This window comes from Haliotis rubra, unplaced genomic scaffold (genome assembly GCF_003918875.1).
Source record: "Haliotis rubra isolate DU_JTF1 unplaced genomic scaffold, ASM391887v1 Scf402, whole genome shotgun sequence".
NCBI classification, from domain to species: Eukaryota; Metazoa; Mollusca; class Gastropoda; order Lepetellida; family Haliotidae; genus Haliotis; species Haliotis rubra.
In genome coordinates this window covers 566,600-593,618 of record NW_025767083.1, presented here as the reverse complement: position 1 = coordinate 593,618, position 27,019 = coordinate 566,600, and the positions used below count along the sequence as shown (strand labels likewise).

Below are 27,019 nucleotides of genomic sequence, written 5' to 3'. Positions count from 1 at the left end.
TTGACGTTTTGTGTTATGTCGCAAAGTATTTCTTCGCGGTATTTGTACTAATTTTGACATATTATTTTGACATATGTCATCTCACGAAGCTCCAAACATTACAATAATATGTTTGTTATCGATATAATATAACTTTAGTATTTACTTTAACAAAAAATGTTCATTTAGACGAAACCAGTCACTAAATTGTTTTGGTTAGTTTCCAAGATGGATGCCAAGGAACACAAGTTGAAATACGATTGAAGGAATATGTATTCAGCCGTGTGAATGTTTTTCGAGCTTAGTGCCGTGTGGAAATGTAAGAATATGTTCATGTTGTAATTTTCCTCGCTTGTGTTTAAACGAAAATCGTGACTGTTTGAAAACGCTCATCACAGAAAATGTTTGATAAAACTGTTCCGTTTTCGATCACACGATAGCCTAACAGCGTCTACCACAATCAGAGACCATATGGTCTCTGCCACAGTAGACCAGTGTTCTTTCCATCACAAATGTGGCATTTGTGCTGCGTAATTTTTCTGACGTAGGGTTAGCTCATGGCATTGTTTGAATTAGGTGCTATATTCTTCATGGCGAGGGTATACTATGTCTTCATCAACCCCAAATTTATAGCAGAAATAGCCCAATTTTGTCGGTTTACGGCTTCAGCCGACAGGTTTTGTGTTAACCATAATGTATTTTACTGAACAACACTAAAGGAGTAATTGTCAAACAAACAGCAGCAGTAATAATGGAACCGATAAAGATAATATAGCAGCAAACACCCTTATTACTATTTTGTATCGACGTCCCATAAACTACAAAATTGATATAAAATGACATTGACAACAGACTTTGACATTAAACATGTTAAAGGGACACAACACTCCAACTCTCAGTCATCCATCCAGTACTGTGTTATGTATTCCACATATACACCAGATGTCAATTAGCATGAGCGACTCAACAAACTGAGATTCAATACAGCAAGGGAGAACCTCATTCAGTCATTGTCAGTGAAAGGGAATCCCTTGAATCCTCACCTATGATTCTTACTGAAACCTTACCACATCATATGTGATGACGTCATCAATATGTGCCTCTAGTCAGTCACGGCAGCCAGTAAAATAAGTCTCAAACATATGCCTTCATGTTCATTATTTCTTATTATTTAGTTAGTTGCTCAGTGAGATCATGATCAGTTAAATACAACAGATTTTGGCCCAGCAACAGAGGACCTCATTGACAAGGGCGAATCCCCTTATGTCCTCACAGAAGATGCCTATTAAAACCTTTCACCATGCTAATTCAGGGCTCGAAAAATTTTAAAATCTGCACTCGCCTTATAAGGCGAAAAATATGAACTTTCCACTCGTCGTTCTAGAATTGCACTAGCCCTAAGATCATGCATCACAATGAATATAAATTTTAATTATTTTATTTCAAAATGTTTGTTTGGAATAAAACTAAAATAAACATTACTTACTTTGTCTTCCATACAAAATCTTTGACAAAATTGAATTCTTTCACCATTTAAGATAGCTGGAAAAAAAATGGAAAAAGAAAAATGTTACTTTTGGGTCTGAAAACGTACTCGTCCTCTAGGACGAGCAAATTATGTTTTTCACTTGCCTGAAACAAATTTTAATAGTCAATACCAGCGGATGTGTCAAATTTTCGAGCTCTGTATTTTGTGTACAATGGTGCATGTGCAATTTTGTGATGCATTATGCAGCAATTTATTGCATGTGGGTATTATTTTTGCAACATCTGAAATATTTTCTAACAGTTTGAACTGTGGAACTCATGGGTGACATGCATAAAAACTGATATTTTATCTAGAACAGATGAAGAAATACAATAACGATTGTACTTGTGGTTTAACTGAGCCAAGAGGACAGTCAACCTGTCTAGCACCCGACTTGTGATTCAAACTTGATATAATATTTTACAATGTGAAGGATAGATAATTCACATAATAAGTTTGCAGAGTGTTTGCATGTAGTACTTGTATATGGTTTAGCTGTACCCATTCTATCTAGCAGTGATGAATGACTGATCAGTGAAAGTCGACTGCACATTCCCCGTGAGGATGCAGTGTTACGTCCCCTTCTGCCTACACATTTGTTTGTTATACAAGGAGACATGAGAGTCATGTGTACCTCTGACAGAATGGATCTCTGCTCATATCTCAAACAATGGTTTGTCAAAACTGTTTACAGGTGACCGCTGTAGTCCAGCGGATCAAGTATCTTTCCAGTGAGCAGAGGGTTCAATCCACGGATTTAAATATGTTACCTCTTGTTACCCTGTCTTGTGTTCGACATTAAGGGGATAAGGCAAGGTCCTGTGATCTCGGAGTCAGTATGCTGCGACAGAGTGGAATACCAATATTAAAACTCCTACATGATATCCCAATAAGATATTACTATTAAAACAATCTCAACAATCACAACACAAACTTGGTTTTTATCAATGAGTGTTGATATATTTGATATCAAAGACAGACATCAAAGGTGAGATATATCATCTAAAATCATTCGTTTGAAATTTGAATGCCAACTGGTCCAGATTCTATTTCTAAGTTTTAAGTATACAGCACTATGTGGGTTTCACCAAAGAGTGAGTGAGTGAGTTTAGTTTTACGCCGCTCTCAGCAATATTCCAGCTATATGGCGGCGTTCTGTAAATAATCGAGTCTGGACAAGACAATCCAGTGATCAACAGCATGAGCATCGATCTGCGCAATTGGGAACCGATGACATGTGTCAACCAAGTCAGCAAGTCTGACCACCCGATCCTGTTAGTCGCCTGTTACGACAAGCATGGGTTATTGAAGATCAATATTCTAACCCGGATCTTCACGGTCGTTTCACCAAAGATGAGACTGTTGAAGACAAGCATCACTTTGGTCCTTCTTCCACGTTAAGCTGACACCTAGTGACATTGTGATTGACTGGGAAACTGTAGTGTTACAAGGGTTAAGTCACTAACTTAAAATGAAATGTTGCTGTTTCTGTTTCAGTGTGTGGTGATGTGGCAGCAGTGTCCAGCCATCAAGGCACATCTGTGTGATACGTAATCAAGTCGAATCCAGAGGATAATTAAGATGTCACAAAATGGAATGCCACAAGATCTCCACCACTACACTCCTCAACATCCCCTGCCTGCCCCCATACAAGAGATGCCCCGGGGGGAGACCGTGTGCCAGTACTGTGGGGTCAGCTACCTCATACACAATGAAATCAAAGGTAATGGGATGAGTGATGCCACGTGGAACAAGCAGAACCATAATCACTTATGTGACAGTATCACACCAAAAACGACCGCCTCCGTGGTGTAGTGGTTAGAGCGTCCGCCCGGTGATCGGAAGGTCGCGGGTTCGATCCCCGACCGCGTCATACCAAAAGAGGTTAAAATATGGTACTTGTTGGTCCCTGCCAGGCTCTCGGCATTAATGGGTACAACAAGGACTGGTCGGCTCGAGTCAGTATAATGTGTCTGAGTGGGGTATTCATGCTTCACTGCGGCATGGTATCTCAGGTGAGCTAGCACTATAAAACCAGCTTAAGTCTGGGCTAGTACAAGCAGCCGCACATACACATACACACGCATGCACGTCGTCATATGAGCGCAATATTCTCAAGCATGACGTTAAACCCAATTTCACTTCACCTCACCTCACACCAAAACATCAAGATTGGTGCAATATCTGAAGGACATTCTTGTGTTTGTACTTGCAAAAATGACATGATTTAGCTAGAAGAGCTCCCTCACTCACTTTTAAATTTTGGGTGGCTCAGTCTAAGGAGCTCTGCAGAGTTGTGTCCCCTGGGGTGCCAGAAATCTGTGCCTGTAGGTTTGAATCCAGGTAAACCCCAGTTAATATGATTGTTTGTTTGTCATCACCTCACCAGGCATGCTTGTGGGTTTCACCAAAGTAGTAAACAGCTGAGACCAGCACACAAACGTCCCTCCCACGTGCAGCTGACGAGGCAACATTACACCCAACTTAATTACTCTTTGTCTCAGGGAAGTTAACTGTGATGTATTTTGCAATTACTCAGAATGACATCAGCTCAAAAAGCTACATTATTCAGTGATTTAGTTTGTGTATTCTATAATGGCTGAATGAGCTCTGTTGGACCAGTAAGAAAAGCATCATGTTAGACTGATCAGTAGAGATTGCTGAGTATAAGTCTAAAGTAGGTGCGTAGTAAGCCATGTTTTTCCTGTAAGGCCGATATGTTGCAAAGCTTTATATTTAGATGGTATTGAGGGCTTGCCCAGCCTTTTTAGCAACAATCATGTGTAAGCTCGGGCTTTTTTTTATTATGGTAGCTACGCCCCTGGTCTAAAGTAGTAAATCACAATCGTAAGATTTGCTGTGAGATTCTGTGATACTACTGAATGTTTGGGCACAGGTACCGCAATTTGCCACCCAAAGCTGCATATTTCGGGCATGTGAGAATCCTGCAAACACAGGTTCCCCCAGCTGTGTTTCTAGGTTTGACAGCACCATATCCATGCTGGCTGGTTTCTCTAAAGTTGTAACATCTAAATCCTGCATCACTGTAGCCTGACACGTGTGCAATATGGTGTTGAACCCAACTAACTCACTACTGAATGTCAGATTGGTTCTTCCTCTGTCCCAGCACTGCAAGAAAAGCTGGCAGCTGCAGAGGAAGAGTTGCAGCATCTCCGTGGGGGACCGCAGCGAGAGGAGGAACTGACCAGTCAGCTGAATCAACAGCGTGACATCATCACGCTGCTCAAGGCGGAAGCTTCTCATAAGGATGAGTGGTAGGTCTGCTACACATCCAGTACAACAACAGGGATTCTCTGTACATCTCGTCTCACCAGATTGTTTATGTCTTGTCAGAATGTTCCTGTCAGCCAATGTTTGGCGGAACCAGTAGGTTGTTTTGTAGTCATCAAATTTGTTATTGTCTCTATTTAAAATAGGCCTGCATTTACAGAACATGTTTGCTTGCCGTGGTTCATTCTGACAAGTAATCAGTTTCTCTTGACATGTGGTTCCTGTAATGCGGGGCACAGGTGGCCTAGTGTCTGGTTAGAGTTATGTCCCTTATGTCCCTTATTGTAGGTATGCTACAAACCAAGGCTCATGAAATCAGTTCTCAAATTTGCTGAGATTCTGTTTCTGGGTTTGTCATGTATTCTTGTGGGTAAAACATCTGCTTCACTTTGAGCATTTCAATCTCAATAAATGGTGTTAATCTCACTGCTTGTGTTGACAGCATCTCAGGACTGCAGAATGTAATTCAGTCAAGTGGGGAGAAGCTGAATGTCATCCAGCAGGGGCAGAATGACATAAGTCAGACTGCAGAGAAACTCAGGTAAGTCAGACTGCAGAGAAACTCAGGTATGTTAGACTGCAGAGAAACTCAGGTAAGTCAGACTGTAGAGAAACTGAGGTATATTACAGTTAGACTGCAGAGAAACTCAGGTATGTTAGACTGCAGAGAAACAGGTATATTACTGTATCAGACTGCATTGAGATTACTGTTAGACTGCAGAGAAACTGAGGTATATTAGACTGCAGAGAAACTGAGGTATATTACTGTTAGACTGCAGAGAAACTCAGGTATATTAGACTGCAGAGAAACTGAGGTAGATTACTGTTAGACTGAAGAGAAACTCAGGTATGTTAGACTGCCAGAGAAGCTCAGGTAAGTCAGACTGCAGAGAAACCTCAGGTATGTTAGACTCAGGTATGTCAGGCACCAGGTATGTCAGACTGCAGAGAAACTCAGGTATGTCAGACTGCAGAGAAACTCAATCTCAGTTATATCAGTGCCACACGGTAGTGCTGAACTGTATATCACCATGGATCACTAAATTGTGTCATCAAAGATGGTGGATAGGTCCCAGAAACAGCCTGATTATATCAGTGTTCTAGTGCCTACTGGTGGAACAGACCCCTGTGATTCACAACTATTTTCATTTGTTAAACCTCAAATTCTAGAACCAAAGTATTCCTGTATTATTCAATATTCCATGCCCAGTAAACCTCATTTTAATCAAGTAACAATTTTCTGTACATAGCACTGAAATCTGAAGATAATGATACGTGTTTATTATACACAATAATGATTAGCTCAAAGTCACTTTTGGAAAATTTTCAGGAAGCATAATAAGGATCTTTGTGATCAGCTGCAAAAACATCCTCGTCACTGAAACAACATCGAACAGAGTTAACGTCCCTCAAGGACCAGGCAAACAAACAGAAGACTGACAGCAGCGAACTCATCAAGAAGCTGTCCACACAGATCCTGCAAGCATGGCAAGCCTATGCTAAAAGTAGGTCCAACAAGCCACTTGTCAGCCAGCCCTGTCTATGTATTAGAGTGAGTCAGCGAGTTTAGGTTTACACCGCACTCAGCAATATTCCAGCAATTTGGCAGTGGTCTGTAAATAATTGAGTCTGGATCAGACAGTCCAGTGATCAACAGCATGAGCATCGATCTATGCAACTGGGAACTGATGACATGTGTCAACCAAGTCAGCGAGTCTGACCACCCAATCCCGTTAGTTGCCTCTTACAACAAGCTTGGGTTACTGAAGATGAAATTCTAACCCGGATCATCATTGGTACTCTAAACTAGACTGGTGTTAAGTTTCAAATATATATGCTCTGAATCTTTATAAGGTAGCTTTATTTTATTGTGGCCTAAGCCAGATAAGTGAAGAAACAACTATATGTTATTATTACCCAACAAAGAATGGACAGCATCAGAAGTGCAGAGTGAATAATGCCCCTTTCAGCTGTTGAGAGAATAGGTACATCGCAGGCCCTTTAGATGGAATAGTTTCCGTATATCACCGTAGATAAGCCGAAATTTTGAGGACCAAAAAGTAAGAAGGGGGTGATCTTATCTGCAGGTTACACTTTCGTCAAATTCACTATATAGGTACAGTCTTGATAGACTGTCATGGATGCTCAGTGGTTGCAACATTTGTGTAACTTCTCTTCTTCAGAGAACAGATTCATTTATGTGTTTGATACTGACTCGGATTGACGGTCTAACATTGTTAAAACCTGCGATATATTTTCTCTGTTTTATCAAATATCTTCTCTTACTTGTTGGCTGTACTAGTCTAAAAGAGGAAAATAAAGTAAAAGATCTAGCTGCCCTAGCTGGCTAATACTGTTGAAACATATTTCATACACTTCTGGACTGTATGTAAAAAGTAAATGTAAAACTGTACAATCTGACTTATGATATTTATATCACAACTTATCTTATTCTCATGTCTGTAGTGGGGGTGGTTGGGTAGCCTAGTGGTTAAAGCATTGGCTCATCACACAGAAGACCCGGGTTTGATCCCCGGCATGGGTTCAATGTGTGAAGCCCATTTCTGGTGTCCCTTGCTGTGATATTGCTGGAATATTGCCCTAAAGCAGTGTAAATCCATACTCACTCACACACTCATGTCTGTAGTTACTGTGTTTGCAGATAGCTTCCTGAATCAGTAAAGGTTTTGACCAGTATTATATAGTAAAATGTGTATATCATGTAAAGTGGTGAATGTGTGTAAGCAGGCGGTGCGGAGATGGAGTCACGCCTGGGGGTCCTGGAGATGGAGAACAGTGTCCTCACTCAGTCCTCCAAGACATTGAAGTCAGAACTTGCTGAACATAAGGTCAAGGCTGATAGACTGACCACAATCCAAGCAGAGTGCGACCAGCTGAAGGAGTCAGTGTCAAGTAAGTATCTCTTGAAGAATTACTGCATCACCCTCTCTTGCTCATTATGACTCTGTAGTATTCATACAAGACAAACATTTATGAGACAGGTGGCCCAATGGTGTATGTCATGGCTGGTCATCATCGTCTCCCTTTGATACCAGGATCTGTAGGTTTGAATCTCTACTACCATTAGTATGATCCGTGGTCTGAGAGTGATTTTGCTCTGGTTTTATACCTTTAGCAATATTCCAGCAATATCACGACTGGGAAGATCAGAAATGGGCTTCACACATTGTACCCATGTGGGAAATGGAACCCACAAACCATGTCTTCAGCATGACAAGCGAAAGCTGTAACCACTGTTCATTCATCTCATGAAGACTTGGTCTGTCAACTCCTTCAGTATTAAAGTCTGCAGACCTTCACTTCGGTGCCTCTACTTACATTTACCAAGTGCTAAAACCTTTCATAGAGGTGGTAACTTTCTCATGTATTCTGAGGCCTGAGGCTTAAAATATTAGATTTATTTATCTCCTACAGAAAGTAAGTAAATATTTCTTGAAACGTTTGTTTGGAGACATTTCACAGAGCAGGAAGCATCTCTACTGACAATGTGCTGAAATAATCATGAATATGTGTATTCATGTATAGTAACTGTGTTCATGTATAGTAACTGTGTGTTCATGTGTAGTAACTGTGTTCATGTATATTAACTGTGTGCATTATGTGTAGACTGTGTGTTCATGTGTAGTAACTGTGTGTTCATGTGTAGTAACTGTGTTCATGTATAGTAACTGTGTGTTCATGTATAGTAACTGTGTTCATGTATAGTAACTGTGTGTTCATGTGTAGTAACAGTGTGTTCATGTGTAGTAACTGTGTGTTCATGTATAGTAACTGTGCTAATGTGTAGTAACTGTGTGTTCATGTGTAGTAACTGTGTGTTCATGTGTAGTAACTGTTCATGTGTAGTAACTGTGTGTTCATGTATAGTAACTGTGTGTTCATGTATAGTAACTGTGTGTTCATGTATAGTAACTGTGCTAATGTGTAGTAACTGTGTGTTAATGTAGCAACTTTATGGCTTCATCTCGAATGAAGATGACAACATGGCTACGGGTGTGACACTTTATTCCATGACTGGGTATTATTTCATTATTTCTTAGCACACCCTGAAAAACACAATGACATTGAATAAGATAATAAATGTAATCAGAGCATGATAATTCATTTGGCGTGCAAACAAACGAATGGATAACACATACATCATATGCATCATTAAATGAAGACGGTAGATATAGAATCACTGCATGGTGTTATAATACTGGCCTTGCGACACAGTGAAACATCTGACTACACAGTGCTGACAAGTAAGATACAACCTGAATTACAGTTGTCCAGATATGTAGTAGTAGGTATAGAATATATGAAATATACACACATCTTACTGTGTGTAAAATGTCATCAATATTTAGTTGTATATATTTACATGATGAAAATATGCAAACATACCAGCAGTATGGCCCCTAGTTGTAGGTCACATTATCAACGACTACATGGAGATGGCTACAGTGACTTGACTCCAACTTTAGCCTACAAATATGGAAATAATTCAAAACTAACTTCCCAGCACAATGTCCTTACACATGTAGATATTATCATCAAATCAGAATTACTGTAAGCATATATTTACAGATCAGGCATAGCACACAGTAAAATACCAAACATCCTAATACTATCATAAATACACATACATACACAACACATGCATGGTAAAAGCTTCATAAATGTAGCAATCAAAATACTCATTCAAAGACCTGCCTGTCCAGGAGATTTTGCCATTTACTAAATCTCTCACAAATGTACAAATTACCTTTAATATTTAGCATACATAATATAATGTTTATATAACCTTATTTATGAAAAGATATACACATATGTGTTTATGTATTTAATTAAACAAACATACCTTGACAGTAGTGAAGTAATTGAAAATAATAAACTTGCTGCAGTCTGTTGGTGACTTGTCTGTTTAGTGACTGAGGTGCAAGTGAGGGTTAAAAAGCATGCAAGCTAAGAACAATAGGGTCAGCCACTCAACCAGAACATTTGCCCTGGTTTAAACAAAAGGAAGTGATAGGTTAGTGACTGACCCAAACATAACCAAGTTAAAATATTTAAGGTGTAGTATCACCTCTTAATTAAAATCTGTCACCCATGTAATGCTAACTAATATCAATAGCTAATAACTAATAACTGATACTAACACAAATAACAATACTGTATACACTGTATACCAATAACTAGTACTAATACTAACACAAATACCAATACTATATACACTATATACCAATAACTAGTACTAATACTAACACAAATACCAATACTATATACACTGTATACCAATAACTAGTACTAATACTATCACAAATACCAATACTATATTCACTATATACTAATAACTAGTACTTATACTAACACAAATATCAATACTATATACACTGTATACCAATAACTAGTACTAATACTAACACAAATACCAATACTATGTACACTGTATACCAATAACTAGTACTAATACTAACACCAATACCAATACTATATACACTGTATACCAATAACTAGTACTAATACTAACACAAATACCAATACTATATTCACTATATACTAATAACTAGTACCAATACTAACACAAATATCAATACTATGTACACTGTATACCAATAACTAGTACGAATACTAACACAAATACTAATGCCACTATTATCACTAATACTAATTACTGTGGTGTACAGTGGTGTACAGTGTAACACAAATACTAATGCCACTATTATCATTAATAATAATTACAGTGGTGTACAGTGTATAGTTTATTTGACAGGAACACAAATATATGTGACTGCCACATTATTGTATAATAACTGTGTGTTAATGTGTAGTTACTGTGTTAATGTGTAGTAACTGTGTGTTAATGTGTAGTAACTGTGTTCAATGTGTAGTAACTGTGTGTTCATGTGTAGTAACTGTGTGTTAATGTGTAGTATCTGTGTGTTAATGTGTAGTAACTGTGTGTTAATGTGTAGTAACTGTGTGTTAATGTGTAGTAACTGTGTGTTAATGTGTAGTTACTGTGTTCATGTGTAGTAACTGTGTGTTAATGTGTAGTAACTGTGTGTTAATGTGTAGTAACTGTGTGTTAATGTGTAGTTACCGTGTTCATGTGTAGTAACTGTGTGTTAATGTGTAGTAACAGTGTGTTAATGTGTAGTAACTGTGTGTTAATGTGTAGTAACTGTGTGTTAATGTATAGTAACTGTGTGTTAATGTGTAGTAACTGTGTGTTAATGTGTAGTAACTGTGTTAATGTGTAGTAACTGTGTGTTAATGTGTAGTAACTGTGTTAATGTGTAGTAACTGTGTTAATGTGTAGTAACTGTGCTAATGTGTAGTAACTGTGTTAATGTGTAGTAACTGTGTTTTCATGTATAGTAACTGTGTTAATGTGTAGTAACTGTGTGTTTATGTGTAGTAACTGTGTGTTAATGTGTAGTAACAGTGTGTTAATGTGTAGTACCTGTGTGTTAATGTGTAGTAACTGTGTTAATGTGTAGTAACTGTGTTAATGTGTAGTAACTGTGTTAATGTGTAGTAGCTGTGTGTTCATGTGTAATAACTGTGTTAATGTGTAGTAACTGTGTTAATGTGTAGTAACTGTGTGTTAATGTGTAATAACTGTGTTAATGTGTAGTAACTGTGTTAATGTGTAGTAACTGTGTGTTAATGTTTAGTAAATGTGTGTTAATGTGTAGTATCTGTGTGTTAATGTGTAGTAACTGTGTTAATGTGTAGTAACTGTGTGTTAATGTGTAGTAACTGTGTTAATGTGTAGTAACTGTGTGTTAATGTGTAGTAACTGTGTGTTAATGTAGTAACTGTGTGTTAATGTGTAGTAACTGTGTTAATGTGTAGTAACTGTGTTAATGTGTAGTAACTGTGTTAATGTGTAGTAACTGTGTGTTAATGTGTAGTAACTGTGTTCATGTGTAGTAACTGTGTTAATGTGTAGTAACTGTGTGTTAATGTGTAGTAACTGTGTTAATGTGTAGTAACTGTGTGTTAATGTGTAGTAACTGTGTGTTAATGTATAGTAACTGTGTGTTAATGTGTAGTAACTGTGTTAATGTGTAGTAACTGTGTTAATGTGTAGTAACTGTGTTAATGTGTAGTAACTGTGTTCATGTGTAGTAACTGTGTTCATGTGTAGTAACTGTGTTAATGTGTAGTATCTGTGTTAATGTGTAGTAACTGTGTGTTAATGTGTAGTAACTGTGTTAATGTGTAGTAACTGTGTTAATGTGTAGTAACTGTGTTTTAATGTGTAGTAACTGTGTGTTAATATGTAGTAACTGTGTGTTCCTGCAGAGTTGTCCAGTGAGGTGTCCAGTCTGACGTCCACAAACAGACAGCTCAGTATGGAGGCTCAACAGTTCCAGGAGCAGCTCAGGTGAGTCCCTCTGAACTCAGAACTCTCAGATCTAGGAACACACAAGACTGAGCAGAGTTGCCTCCCTTAGCCCTAATTACTTCTGTTGGTTACTATATAGCTTAAAATTGGTGTTCACCAAGCTATGCTTGTTGTGAGGTGAGGCAGTGTATCAGGTGGTCAGGCACAGATGATTCCTGTCAGTGTATCCTGATAGCATTGATAAATACTCATGGTGTTTGTCTGTCTGTCTGTCTGTCTGTCTGTCTGTGTCTGTCTGGGTCCCGATTCAGGTATTTACAGACGAATGTCATACAGTTGGCATATTACTGAGTAAAATCTTAAACAGCAAACACACAAATGAGTGAGTGAGTGAGTTAATGTTTAACATCACATCGGCCATATTTCAGCCATACCGTGACGAAACAGACTAATGAAACAAACAATAAGGATATTTGTGAAGAAACTATCCTGTCATGTCTGTCAGTGTTTCACTCTTGACATGCTATTGTAAGGGAGGTAACTCTAGCATGAATGAATAGTTCTGAAATTTCAGGCTGGTCTGTAAATCAAAGTAAATTAGGTCTTATTACAAGCTCAAGAAAAAATTCTCTACCCACATATGCTGAAACATTTGATGACATAATACTGTGATGTTATGTTCAGTAGTGAAACACCATACAATTTTGTGTTTATATTTGACAAGCCAACTTAACTTGGTTCCTTTGGTTATCTCCCTTGATGTTCTCAGTATTTGAGTGTTTGGTTGTGTTCCAGGCTGAAGACGAAGGAGTCAGAGGACCATCTGACTCAGAGTCGGAGGCGAGACCAGCACCTGGAGTCATCACTTAGTCAGTGAGTCACACAATCACCAGTTACCTGATTTGTATCGGATTCCACTTCATACAAGGCAGAATCAAGAAGTACCTCTCCCTCACCATCTCTCTCAATCTCATATCTGTCACCTCTAGGATATTTTAATGAATCATTTGGAAAGATTGACACACATATTTTCCAGATTGTCACATATCTGTCTCACTTCTATGTTTATTTTGTTTCTTACAATTAAGATTCACTTGTGAAACAGTCTTTTATTGTGAGTGACACACATTAAGTATAACATCTTGTGATCACATGTGATTCCCACATTGGTCTCCAATGTTTAACATCTTGTTCCCCATCTTTCAGATGTGGTCACCACATTGCACATCTTGTTCCCCATGTTTCATGATATGGCCCCCACATTGCACATCTTGTTCCCCATGTTTCATGATATGGCCCCACATTGCACATTGAACATCTTGTTCCCCATGTTTCATGATATGGCCCCCACATTGCACATCTTGTTCCCCATGTTTCATGATATGGCCCCCACATTGCACATCTTGTTCCCCATGTTTCATGATATGGCCCCCACATTGCACATCTTGTTCCCCATGTTTCATGATATGGTCCCCACATTGCACATCTTGTTCCCCATGTTTCATGATATGGCCCCACATTGAACATCTTGTTCCCTTGTTTCATGATATGGTCCCCACACTCAACATCTTGTTCCCCCATGTTTCATGATATGGTCCCCACACTCAACATCTTGTTTCCCCATGTTTTATGATATGGTCCCCACACTGAACATCTTGTTCCCCATGTTTTATGATATGGCCCCCACACTTGAACATCTTGTTTCCCATGTTTTATGATATGGTCCCCAGACTGAACATCATGTTCCCCATGTTTCATGATATGGTCCCCACACTGAACATCTTGTTCCCCATGTTTCATGATATGGTCCCCCGTGTTTCACTGAACATCTTGTTCCCCATGTTTCATGATATGGACCCCACACTGAACATCTTGTTCCCCATGTTTCATGATATGGTCCCCACACTGAACATCTTGTTCCCCATGTTTCATGATATGGTCCCCACATTGCACATCTTGTTCCCCATGTTTCATGATATGGCCCCCACATTGCACATCTTGTTCCCCATGTTTCATGATATGGTCCCCACATTGCACATCTTGTTCCCCATGTTTCATGATATGGTCCCCACATTGCACATCTTGTTCCCCGATGTTTCATGATATGGCCCCCACACTGAACATCTTGTTCCCCATGTTTCATGATATGGTCCCCACATTGCACATCTTGTTCCCCATGTTTCATGATATGGTCCCCACATTGCACATCTTGTTCCCCGTGTTTCATGATATGGTCCCCACATTGCACATCTTGTTCCCCGTGTTTCATGATATGGTCCCCACATTGCACATCTTGTTCCCCATGTTTCATGATATGGCCCCCACACTGAACATCTTGTTCCCCATGTTTCATGATTCGGATCCCCATTTTTAAAAGATTCTTCCTTACACTTCACTCCCTGATTCATAATGTTTCAGAGTGACCCAGGACCTGCAGGAGAAGATAGCGGACCTGGCAGCCTGCAAGAAGAAGCTGAAGGACATGGAGAATAGATTTGTGGAGCATCATCGCAAGGAGGAAGAGTTCAACTCCAGAACCGCTGCAACCATCAGTATGTCCAGGTCATATTCTGTCTCTCTCCCTACACAGGTGCTACTCCTCTGTGTCCATGTCCTTCAATGGAAATCCAGGGGATAAACCCAATATATTGCAGAATCTGAACCATATCGCGATAATCGTATCGCCAGATACTGTACCGGTATATACCGGTTTACCGGTAATATTGCACAGCCCTATTAGTTTATACACTGTTAACAGCTGAACTGTTGTGTGACATGGCACAGACTATATAGATTTCTGATGTACTGAATTAGACAAGTTCACAAATCCTATTGTCTCATGTATTCATCTGTTATCATGGCTGGGTTTGATTGTATTAATTATGCATTTTCAAATTAGCATTTTTTTAGTATGTTATGGGTGTAAATTTTAATGCCAATTCTTTCTGATCAGAAAATACAAAATCCTTCTAATTCTGTAAAATACATTCTGGGAAATATAAATATTTATAGTTAATTTTACAAAGGACATTTTACCAAGTGCCATGTTCGGAACATTTAGGAAAGCATTTCATCCAGACATATATTTCATGTCCTCTTGTTTCAGATGAGAGCAAGGAACTGAAGGAAGCTCTGACTCGTCTCCGTGGAGACATGGAGGCACTTAAAGCCGAGAGGTCAGTAATGTCGTACTTTATAACCGGGTCATTGTGTTACGTGATATTAATGCAGTGAATACCTCTCATGTGGTGTGACTTATTACACGCACTAACTCATTCAGTAACTCATCTGACTTGCATAAAATGAAACATTTTGTGGTAATAAGCTCATGTTGATGTTGTTGTTGCTGTGCAGGGAGCTGATGATCACATCGCACCACAATCGGATCGAACAACTGAGGGAGAGCTTCAAGAATAAGTTGGCAGAATCAGAACACTGGCCAGAGAAAGTGAGACTTTTTTGGGTGAAATATGGATTAAATATTTAGATGTTATTTTACTCAAGTGATCCTGGGTTATGGAAATTTTGAGTGCTGACTGATAAAAAAATCTGCCCATAAAGCTTGTATCATTTACTGTGTCTGAGAATACTGTACTGTTTTAACATGAATGTTTGTCTTGGTCTGTAGATGTGTATGGGATGTGTGTTTTAACATTGTGTGTGTCTGAGATGTGTGCCTTAACATTGTGTGTGTCTTAACACTGTGTCTGAGATGTGTGCCTTAACATTGTGTGTCTTAACACTGTGTCTGAGATGTGTGCCTTAACATGTGTGTGTCTTAATGCTGTCTGAGATGTGTGCCTTAACATTGTGTGTCTTAATACTGTGTCTGAGATGTGTGCCTCAACATTGTGTCTTAACACTGTGTCTGAGATGTGTGCTTAACATTGTGTGTCTTAACAGCTGTGTCTGAGATGTGTGTCTTAACATTGTGTGTCTTAACACTGTGTCTGAGATGTGTCTTAAAATTGTGTGTCTGAGGTGTGTGTCTTAACGTTGTGTGTGTCTGAGATGTGTGTCTTTACATTGCGTGTCTGAACACTGTGTCTGAGGTGTGTCTTAACTTTGTGTGTGTCTGAGATGTGTGCCTTAACATTGTGAGTGTCTTAACACTTAGTCTGAAGTGTGTCTTAACATTGTGTGTGTCTAAGATGTGTGTTAAATATTGTGTGTCTGAGATGTGTGTCTTAACATTGTGTGTCTGAGATGTGTGTCTTAACATTCTGTGTGTTTGAGATGTTTGTCTTAACATTCTGTGTCTGATGTGTGTTAACATTGTGTGTGTCTGACGTGTGTGTTAACATTGTGTTTGTCTGAGATGTGTGTCTTAACATTGTGTGTGTCTGAGATGTGTGTCTTACCATTGTGTGTGTCTGAGATGTGTGTCTGACATTGTGTGTCTGAGATGTGTGTTTAACATTGTGTGTGTCTGAGATGTGTGCCTGAATATGTGTGACATTGTCTGAGATGTGTGCCATAACATTGTCTATGTCTGAGATGTGTGTCTTAGCATTGTGTGTCTGAGATGTGTGCCTTGTCATTGTGTATGTCTTAACACTGTGTGTGATCTGTTTGTCTTAACATTGTGAGTGTCTGAGATGTGTGTCTTAACATTATGTGTGTCTGAGATGTGTGTTTTAACATTGTGTGTCTGAGATGTACGTCTGACATTGTGTGTCTGAGTTGTGTGTTTAACATTGTGTGTGTCTGAGATGTGTGTGTTAACATTGTGTGTGTGTCTGAGTCGTGTGTTTAACATTGTATGTGTCTGAGATATGTGTCTGAACATTGTGTGTGTCTGAAATGTGTGTGTTAACATTGTGTGTGTATGAAACTTGTTGTGTGTATCATCAGCTGGAGCAAGCCCTGAAGTCCGAGCGTGAGAAACACCAGGTGGAGATGACTGTCTTCTCACAGAACCTCAAGGAGGACTTTGTGTCGGTAAGAACACTGCTCGTATAATATCATAGTGTGCTTGACACAAGTGTAATTACGAGGCATCCATCTTTTAGCATCCAGGTCCCAAGGGAGTTTCCGCTGTTGTTTATAACATTAACTTACAAATGTCGCAGCACAACGGTTGTATAGTGGAACAATTTTGAACATCCATTAAAGATGAACCCCAATTAACCTTTCTACAGTTTGAATTTGTTTATATATTTTACTTTTATTTTATATTTTTCAGGAACTTCAAGTAGAGAAAGATAAGTATGACAAGCTGTTGGAGAAATATCAGTCTGAGAGTCGTGGCAAGAACTCAGAGGTGAGATCATGCACTGTACACACAGCCATTGCATTTAACTGATCAACAGTATGAGACTGATCAAACATTGGTGTGATTATTTGTAAATCGTTGACACTAGTTGGTCTAGATTTCAGACAAGATGTCCTGACACCAGAGGACGTAACTCAGGTTAGATGGTCGAGCTTTATGGGTGTGGAAATAGACACTTGCCCTTTCTTTTCTTTTGTGTGTGCTGGCGAGAAGGCGAAATAGCTTGTTTAAATCTCTGTATATAAACCTTCATCCTCCATCTCAAGTGTTCACCTAAAAGACAGGACCAATTTCTAAATATAATAATGTAATCTGTTGCCTCACTAGCTCCACAAGTAAAGGAAACCTGTTTGATGTATTGACTCAGATTGAGGCATGGGATTTTAGCCACTTGTCTAAAGACCAAGTGAAGGAAAATGTTGTTTTCAATCTGAACCATTCAGCTAATGATGCTACACATAATAAAACTGAAATTATGCCAAGAGCCAAGGTCAGGCTAAAATCTTGTCACAGACTGAAATTGTTGTTCTGACCTTGATGGCAGTATTTTGTCCTTCCCTAAATTTCTCCTGGATTTGTCCACTGGCTGCTTAAACCAGAATTTGGCTGGCATAGCTTTCACTGTGTCAGACTTGATGAGGCAACACAGCTGTTGGGGATCAGGTAAATGATGCAGAAGTCAGGTTTAACAGGGGAGACAACTGCTGTGTTTTGGCCCATCAAACAGAACCATAATCTTACATGTATTGTCAACATGAGACAAGACAAGTACCACAATTCATTATAAAAACACAAAATAACCCAGTGTTGATGAATGGTGATGAATCGTCTTTGTCAGGTTGAGCGGCGTCTGACAGAACAGCGTAACCAGTACGAGAGAGACTTGACCAACATGAGGATCAAAATGGATTCAGAGGTGAAACTTCTTAGAGAGGAATTGGAACGTGCGAAGGAGACCGAGCAGGATCTGAGGAAGGAGGTGGCGAGTCTCAAGGCCATCATAGCCAACCTGGAGAACAGACTTGGTGAGGGAGATAGTTTCATGCTGCATGTTGTGATGGCCAAGAGTTGCAACTTCATCTCGGGTCATGTCAGGCAAACATTGTAATCATGTTGCTACCTATCAGATCTAGTCACAGGAAGTACAGTCGAAGTATAATCAATGTTGTGTGACTTTCATTTACTTATTATTTCTGGTGTCCCCTGCCTTGATATTGCTGGAATATTGCTAAAAGTGGCGTAAAACCATACTCACTCACTTATTATCACTTATTAGGTATCAACAACAGTTCAATCAGAATATCACCATTCCAGTCACAAGTTTCAGGATCTATGCTCACTGATGTTCTGGTTCAGAGTACCAGTACTACCATCTTACAGCTGGAGAACAACAAAGCAAAATCTTTAGCAAAGTACTGTTTCTGCTGTCAAATTCATAGAAAAGAAAGTTGATTTTAGGGCAACATGTTGTGCTATGTTCAGTGGTAACTCTTGTCATTGTTAGCTCTAAGATTGTTTGTACATAATCAGATATAACTCAAGTAGTTGTTTGTTGAACACAGAAATAACCACACAGTTTTGAAAGTGTAGCCAAACCTCCTAAACTGATTAAAGTTTGTGAATGTGGCACCAGGCTTGCTGAGTGAGGGCAGCGTGGAGGAGATGCAGACACTGAAGGAGACGCTGTCACAGATGCGTCTCGACCTAGACCAGCAGAAGGAACATATCCGAGGCACAGAGGCCAGACTGGCAGAGGCCATGGAGGAGGTGAGACAAGGGGAAGGGAAGGGTAAAATACAAGGGGGTGGGGTGGAAGAAGGGAGGGGTAAAACACAAGGGGTGGGGAGTTGGAAGAAGGGAAGGGTAAAACACAAGGGTGGGGAGGTGGAGGAAGGGAAGGGTAAACACAAGGGGTGGGGGTTGGAAGAAGGGATGTGTAAACACAAGGGAGAGAAGGGGGTAACACAAGGGTGGAGGAGGGTGGAAGAAGGGAGTAAAACAAGGGGAGGGGAAGAAGGGAGGGTAAACACAAGGGGGGAGTTGGAAGAAGGGAAGGGTAAAACACAAGGGGGGGAGAGGGTAAAACACAAAATGTGGGGTGTGAATTATTTGAAGTGTTGGATGTTGCCATCCCTTGTGTTGGACTAAACCTGTACCTTGATTTGATTTAAATTTCTATATCTGTAATTTCATTAGCCTTGTGTTAGACTGAAGCTGCTTGAGTTGAGCTTTGTGTTGGACTCACTGTACAGCTGGACTGAACATTGTGTTGGACTAAACCTGTACATTAAGCTGGACTGAACATGAACCTTGTGTTGGACTAAACCTGTACATTGAGCTGGACTGAATGCGAACCTTGAGCTGGACTGAACCTGTACATTGAGTTGGACTGAACGCAAACCTTGTGTTGGACTGAACCTGTACATTGAATTTGACTGAACCTGTACATTGAGTTTGACTGAACACAAACATTACATTGGACTGAACCTGTACACCGAGTTGGACTTAATGTGAACCTTGACCTGGACTGAACCCAAACCTTACATTAGACTGAACCTGTACATTGAGTTGGACTGAATGCGAACCTTGTGTTGGACTAAACGTGTACCTTGATTTGATTTATACTTCTATATCTGTAATTTCATTAGCCTTGTGTTATACTGAAGCTGCTTGAGTTGACTGAACATGAACCTTGTGTTGGACTAAACCTGTACATTGAGCTGGACTGAACATGAACCTTGTGTTGGACTGAACCTGTACACTGAGTTGGACTTAATGTGAAACTTGACTTGGACTGAACGCAAACCTTATGTTGGACTGAACGCAAACCTTGTGTTGGACTGAACCTGTACATTGAATTGGACTGAATGCGAACCTTGTGTTGGACTGTACCAAGAACCTTGTGTTGGACTGAATGCAAACCTTACAATAGACTGAACCTGTACATTGAGTTGGACTGAATCAAGAACCTTGTGTTGGACTGTACCAAGAACCTTGTGTTGGACTGAACCTGTACATTGAGTTGGACTGAACGAGAACCTTGTGTGGACTGACTGTGAACCTTGTGCTGGACTGTATGTGAACCTTGTGTTGGGCTGAACCTGTACATTGAAGTTGGACTGAATGCGAACTTTGTGTGGACTGAATGTGAACCTTGTGCTGGACTGTATGTAAACCTTGTGTTGGACTGAACCTGTACATTGAAGTTGGACTGAATGCGAACTTTGTGTTTGGACTGAATATGAACCTTGTGCTGGACTGTATGTGAACCTTGTGTTGGACTGAACCTGTACATTGAAGTTGGACTGAATGTGAACTTTGAACTTTGTGTGGACTGAATGTGAACCTTGTGCTGGACTGTATGTGAACCTTGTGTTGGACTGAACCTGTACATTGAAGTTGGACTGAATGTGAACTTTGTGTGTTGGACTGAATGTGAACCTTGTGCTGGACTGTATGTGAACCTTGTGTTGGACTGAACCTGTACATGTGAAGTTGGACTGAATGTGAACCTTGTGTGGACTGAATGTGAACCTTGTGTTTGGACTGTATGTGAACCTTGTGTTGGACTGAACCTGTACATGAGTTGGACTGAATGCGAACTTTGTGTGGACTGAATGTGAACCTTGTGTGGACTGAATGTGAACCTTGTGCTACACTAAACATGTATCTTGTGTTCCTGCTTCAGAACCTGTTCCTGCAGGAGACCGTGAGGAAGGAGTGTGAGGAGAGGTTCGAGCTGACCGAGGCTCTCAGTGAAGCCAAGCGGGAGCTGCTGGAACTGAAGAGACCAGCAGGTAACATCCAGTCATAATCCTCAAGGTCCTGGTTATCAGTACAGTGTCTCAATGAAAAATCTGGGTTAGAATTGATCTTCAGCAACCCATGCTTGACATAAGAGGGGACTAGCGGGATCGGGTGGTCAGGCTCGCTGACCTGGTTGGTACATGTCATCATTATTTTCCCAATTTCGTAAATCAATGCTCATAAAGTCAATCAGTGGATTGTCTGGTTCAGACTCATTTTTTACAGACTGCCTCCATATAGCTTGAATTATTCCTGTGTGAGGCGTTGAACAATAAACAAACAAAACTTAATGAAAACACCTGCATGAAAGTGTTGTATATATTGCCTATAGTCAACCCTAAAAAAAAACATGCATCCCAAGGTGGGACATTGCCCTGCATGCATCCCAAGGAGGGACACCACCCTTCATGCGTCCTAATCAGGGACACCACACTTCATGCGTCCTAATTACGGAAACCACACTTCATGCGTCCCAAGAAGGGACACCTTCTCCATGTATCCCGAGGTGGGATAGGTCTGCCGAAATGCCATACAGCGAAGGCAACCTTCATGAACACCTAACCAGAAGAAGAACCCTCAATATTTGGCTGTCATAATTGTCCATGATGCCAACATTAGAATAAAGTGCTCATGATCAGCACATTATTTATTGATGGTTAATGAAAGTGTTTGTAGTGAAAGAACACATGATCTTCATGTGGCAAGTGATGTTCTGCTTTGAATAATCCTCAAGGTCCTGGTTATCAGTACAGTGTCTCAATGAAAAATCTGGGTTAGAATTGATCTTCAGCAACCCATGCTTGACATAAGAGGGGACTAGCGGGATCGGGTGGTCAGGCTCGCTGACCTGGTTGGTACATGTCATCATTATTTTCCCAATTTCGTAAATCAATGCTCATAAAGTCAATCAGTGGATTGTCTGGTTCAGACTAGGGCTTCCACGGGTACTCGAGTACCCGAGGACGAGTCGGGTCTAGCTGGACTCGAGTCTATTTTCAAGGACTCGAGGACTCGAAAAGGGAAGATAACTCGGATTATTTGACGTTGACAGACTGTCTGCCATGTGCTAAGCATGAACGGCCATTAACGTCTAATATTAAGATAAGATATAACTTTATTATCCCGGAGGAAATTCTTATACATCCAAACTGTCTCAAAATGAATATATATACAGTTCACAAAAATGTACACAATAATTACATGCTCAAATCGAATGCTATTTATAAATAAAACTGACATGATATAATTCAATTAACCACATAGGTAAAGAGGCTGAATAATTCTAGTTCTAATCACATGATGGTGATTCAAAATATGTGTTGCATTCACGAATACTTGATGGTATGAAAGACTGTCTAGCTCTGTTTGTTTTGAGGGAAGGTAATCGTCAGCAGCGTCCAGAAGGAAGTAGTTCAAAATGGTGAGATCAAATATATCAACTATCAAATCTAATTTTAGCTCCCTTTTGACAATCTAAGCGCTCATAGATAAAGGGAGTATACTTGAAAGACACTCCAGAAATTTTGCAAAGCAGTATTAACAATTTTGAAAAGTTTGTTTTTGTTGCGATGAGACAGATCCCCATACCAACATAGAAAATTGTAGGTCAACACACTTTGAATAAAGGTTTGATCAAAAACTGCCAATACGGTTTTGTCAATGTCTTGACGATAATAATGTTCAGAATCAGAAATTAGGCCAGTAACAGTGGCATCATCTCCAAATTTCACAGTGAACAAGTCATATATTGACAAGTAACAGTCATTGGTATACAAAACGAAGAGTACGGATGAAGGAACACAGCCATGTGGATCTCCAGTAGAGGTTGAGAGCAAAGAAGATTGATGGCCATTGACACTGACATACTGAGTTCTATGTACCCTGAATTCTTTAACCCATCTGATAATGTTTTTATTAACACCTAGATTAAATAGTTTACTCCTCACACGGTGTGGCTGTATGGTATTAGTTGCTACAAGTCTGCAGATGAGAGTAAATATAATAAATCGTTTGAGTTTTCACTTCTTAAAATGATTAGGTAACTATCTTGACAATTGATAGACATGGAGAAAGATAAAAAATCAAATGTATGGGCGTATCTTGATCTGGATAGTAAAAGAGCAAAATAACCAAATGCCGCCTGTGCGGTATCTCACTGCGTTTTGCAGGCAGTACAAGAAGTACGAAGAAAAAAACATTTGTCAAGTAAACATCCAAATACTGATTCAGACCAATAGGAAATGTTAGTCACATGACGATATGAAGTCGGAATGAAGTAAGTGTTCACTTGTGTGATCGGAACACATGTCATGCCGGTTACGCTATCGTTTGCTTGAAAGGTATGAATTTCGAGTACTCGGGTCCGAGTCGAGTCTCACCCCTCGAGTACTCGAGTCCCAAAAAATGGACTTGTTGAAGCCCTAGTTCAGACTCATTTTTTACAGACTGCCTCCATATAGCTTGAATTATTCCTGTGTGAGGCGTTGAACAATAAACAAACAAAACTTAATGAAAACACCTGCATGAAAGTGTTGTATATATTGCCTATAGTCAACCCTAAAAAAACCCATGCATCCCAAGGTGGGACATTGCCCTGCATGCGTCCCAAGGAGGGACACCACCCTTCATGCGTCCTAATCAGGGACACCACACTTCATGCGTCCCAAGGAGGGACACCTTCTCCATGTATCCCGAGGTGGGATAGGTCTGCCGAAATGCCATACAGCGAAGGCAACCTTCATGAACACCTAACCAGAAGAAGAACCCTCAATATTTGGCTGTCATATTTGTCTGTCATATTTGTCCATGATCCCTACATTAGAATACAGTGCTCATGATCAGCACATTATTTATTGATGGTTAATGAAAGTGTTTGTAGTGAAAGAACACATGATATTCATGTGGCAAGTGATGTTCTGCTTTGAATGTATGTGGCTACAATTGTAGATGATGATGATCCAAAATGCATATCAGATGAATAACAATTTGTGAAAATATGCCTCTTTTGGACTATAGAGATCTTGGAGAATGGAAATTGTGCATTTTCTTTTGGTCTTTATCTACAAACATACCTAAACTGATTCAATTTTCACAGAAACTCAGTTTGAGAATTTTGACTTTGCCTATTATATCAAACAGAAGATATATGTATAATTACTTTTGGAGCATAAAATATTTAACTTAAGAAAGTCGCTGTTTGTGGCTTGCAATATCTAGCCAGATTAACAGTACAATGCAGTATTTATAATTTCTAGTGTTGCAATATCAATGTTTTATCTTCTGAAGGTGGGTACCCGGCATCTGCAGGGTCACAACGCAGTGCTTACAATGGCAACATCTCACGGGAAACCTGGCAGTGTCATCAGCCTCACATCCGTCCCGAGTCAGCCGGTGTCTGCCCGCACCAACACAACGCCACCTAGTGACCAACCACCTACAAACAACATCGGTTACCATGGCGAGTCAGCCAAGCCTCCGGGTAAGATTCGAGGCGGGAGTGTTGCTGAGAACAGGAGAAGGATTGCCAGTATCCTGGGGAAAAAGATGATGACTGCCAACCAGCGAAGATGCCAATTTATTTGAGGACGCAGTTAAAATAAACTTTGAAGATCTGCCATGCCTTATATGGTCTGCCAAGCATTATGCAGTCTGACATGCCTTATATGGTCTCTGCCATGCCTTATATGGTCTGTGCCATGCCTTATATGGTCTGTGCCATGCCTTATATGGTCTGCTATGAATGAATGGTCTGCCATGCTTATATGGCCTGCCAATCATTATGCAGTCTGCCATGCATGATATGGTATGCCATACTGTACATGGTCTGCCATCACCTGCCATGCTATGTTTGGATTGCAATGCTCTTAGAATGAATCATTGAACTGTTTCCAATGTGTCCCATTTTCTGGATTCTGAATTATCAGTTCAGTTTTGCTCAATATGGTATCCATGTTTAGGATATGACTGTGATAGTGTGCCTTCATTGACATACAGTACAGGAATAGAAGCAGTTCCTCATTCAAAATTATCTTAAGGGCATCAAGTATTTCTGAATGAATGAAGTCTGTTATAGCATACATTTGTCAATGGGGTTGGCACATCACCGACTTACTGTTCAGAGGGACAATTGGTGTTATCTGGGGATGAGCCCAAACTGAAACAGATACTGTTTGAATTGATATTTGTCCAGAGTTACTTTTAACACACTCTGAGAGACATTCAAGATTATGTGGAGAAAAGTAGGGACGGTAGCACTGAATCAATGGTATAGGTACAACACTCATTGGAATTTGTATCAGTCGAGACTGACTCGAGGACTCTGAATCTACACTGATCTGGAAGAGTCTGTACTGACCTGTGCTTTAAGTCTGCGCTAGATGGACTTTGTTAGAAACTACTTTGAACAGGACTTCCTCTACACCGATCTGCATTCTGATTGAATCCCAGTCTAGAAATACTCAAGGTTTACAGACTCCAGTTTAAGGCTCGTTCAACAATTGACAGTATTCATTATTCCATCAAAATCGTATTTCACTGCAGTATTAGCAATTTACCTCTATATAAGTGTATAACTTTTGTATGTCATCAGTTAGATATGAATGTAAGTATAATCAGCGTATACATGTCTTACACCGTCCAACAGATGGATCAGTTAGTGATATATACCAAGCCAATGAAAAATCATGTTTCATTGTTATGTTATCATATATGTGTGTGACATTCCTGCATCTAGATCCACCTCCCCTGTAGACACCTGGTGTCCTGTCCTCCTCACTCACTCACTGACTGACTCACTCACTGACTGACTCACTCACTCACAGTGGCAACCAAGTGATTGGGATATTACCCGTTCTGGATTAAACAATTAGGATTAGGGAGATATGTATTTTGTGTGGATATAGGTACATAGATATAGACATTTCAGACAGTAATTGTCCGGAAAGCTGTGTTTCTGGATTGTAGGTGTTTCACAGAACATGGCAATACCTGTTATTACAGTGATAGTGATCAGAACATTTTCCATGTTTCACTATACTGTTCTCAGTGTGATACATTCTGAATTCTTAATTCAGTGCAATTTTGCATAACTTTTTTCTTTTTAAGTTTGCATAAATTTCTTTCTTTATCTATCGTTATTATTAGGGCTTGAAACTACTTGAATATCAGGTGTCAGGTGAAATAGAAACATCTCATTCAATCAATACATTATTACAAATAAACTGGCGTGTGGACATAAATATTCTATAATATATCTTATATGTTCCCCAGAAATTACAGATATCGAACATAAAGGAACAGTTCTGTGTTTGAAACAATGACATTAAGAATATGAATCAATAATGAACTACATAACAAGAATCGATACCAGAAAGTGTGTTTTGCGTATCATATTCTTGCTGTTATTGATGCACTTTATGGTTGAATCATACCATCCACAGGAATTAATTACCTTTACTGAATTAATTTAAAGTGTTTGCACAAAGAAGTCAAGTTAACACATATCCCACACATCACAAGTGGACAGCATTTCTGTAGTGGCCAAAATGTATCCTGCCCTAAACTAGAGCTTGTGTGATACTCATGTCTTCCCTGGTGTGATTTCCCCAGTCCTTCCACCATTCCCTTGTCATAAATCATGAATATATATTTTGTTGGATAGAGATTTTACATTTTTTAAGTCTGTATGTTTCCATGAAACCAAAATGTCCGAAAATGTTGAGGTTGTTAATCTTCCTGTTGTTTGTTGAATGTTTACCCATGTATATGAGCCAAACTGATG

The 27,019-nt window shown here is 39.7% G+C and overlaps 1 pseudogene; it reads left to right on the top strand.

The window, feature by feature from the left end:
- LOC124287619 lies at positions 1 to 26,009 on the top strand (annotated as a pseudogene).
- Positions 26,010 to 27,019: the final 1,010 nt, after the last annotated feature.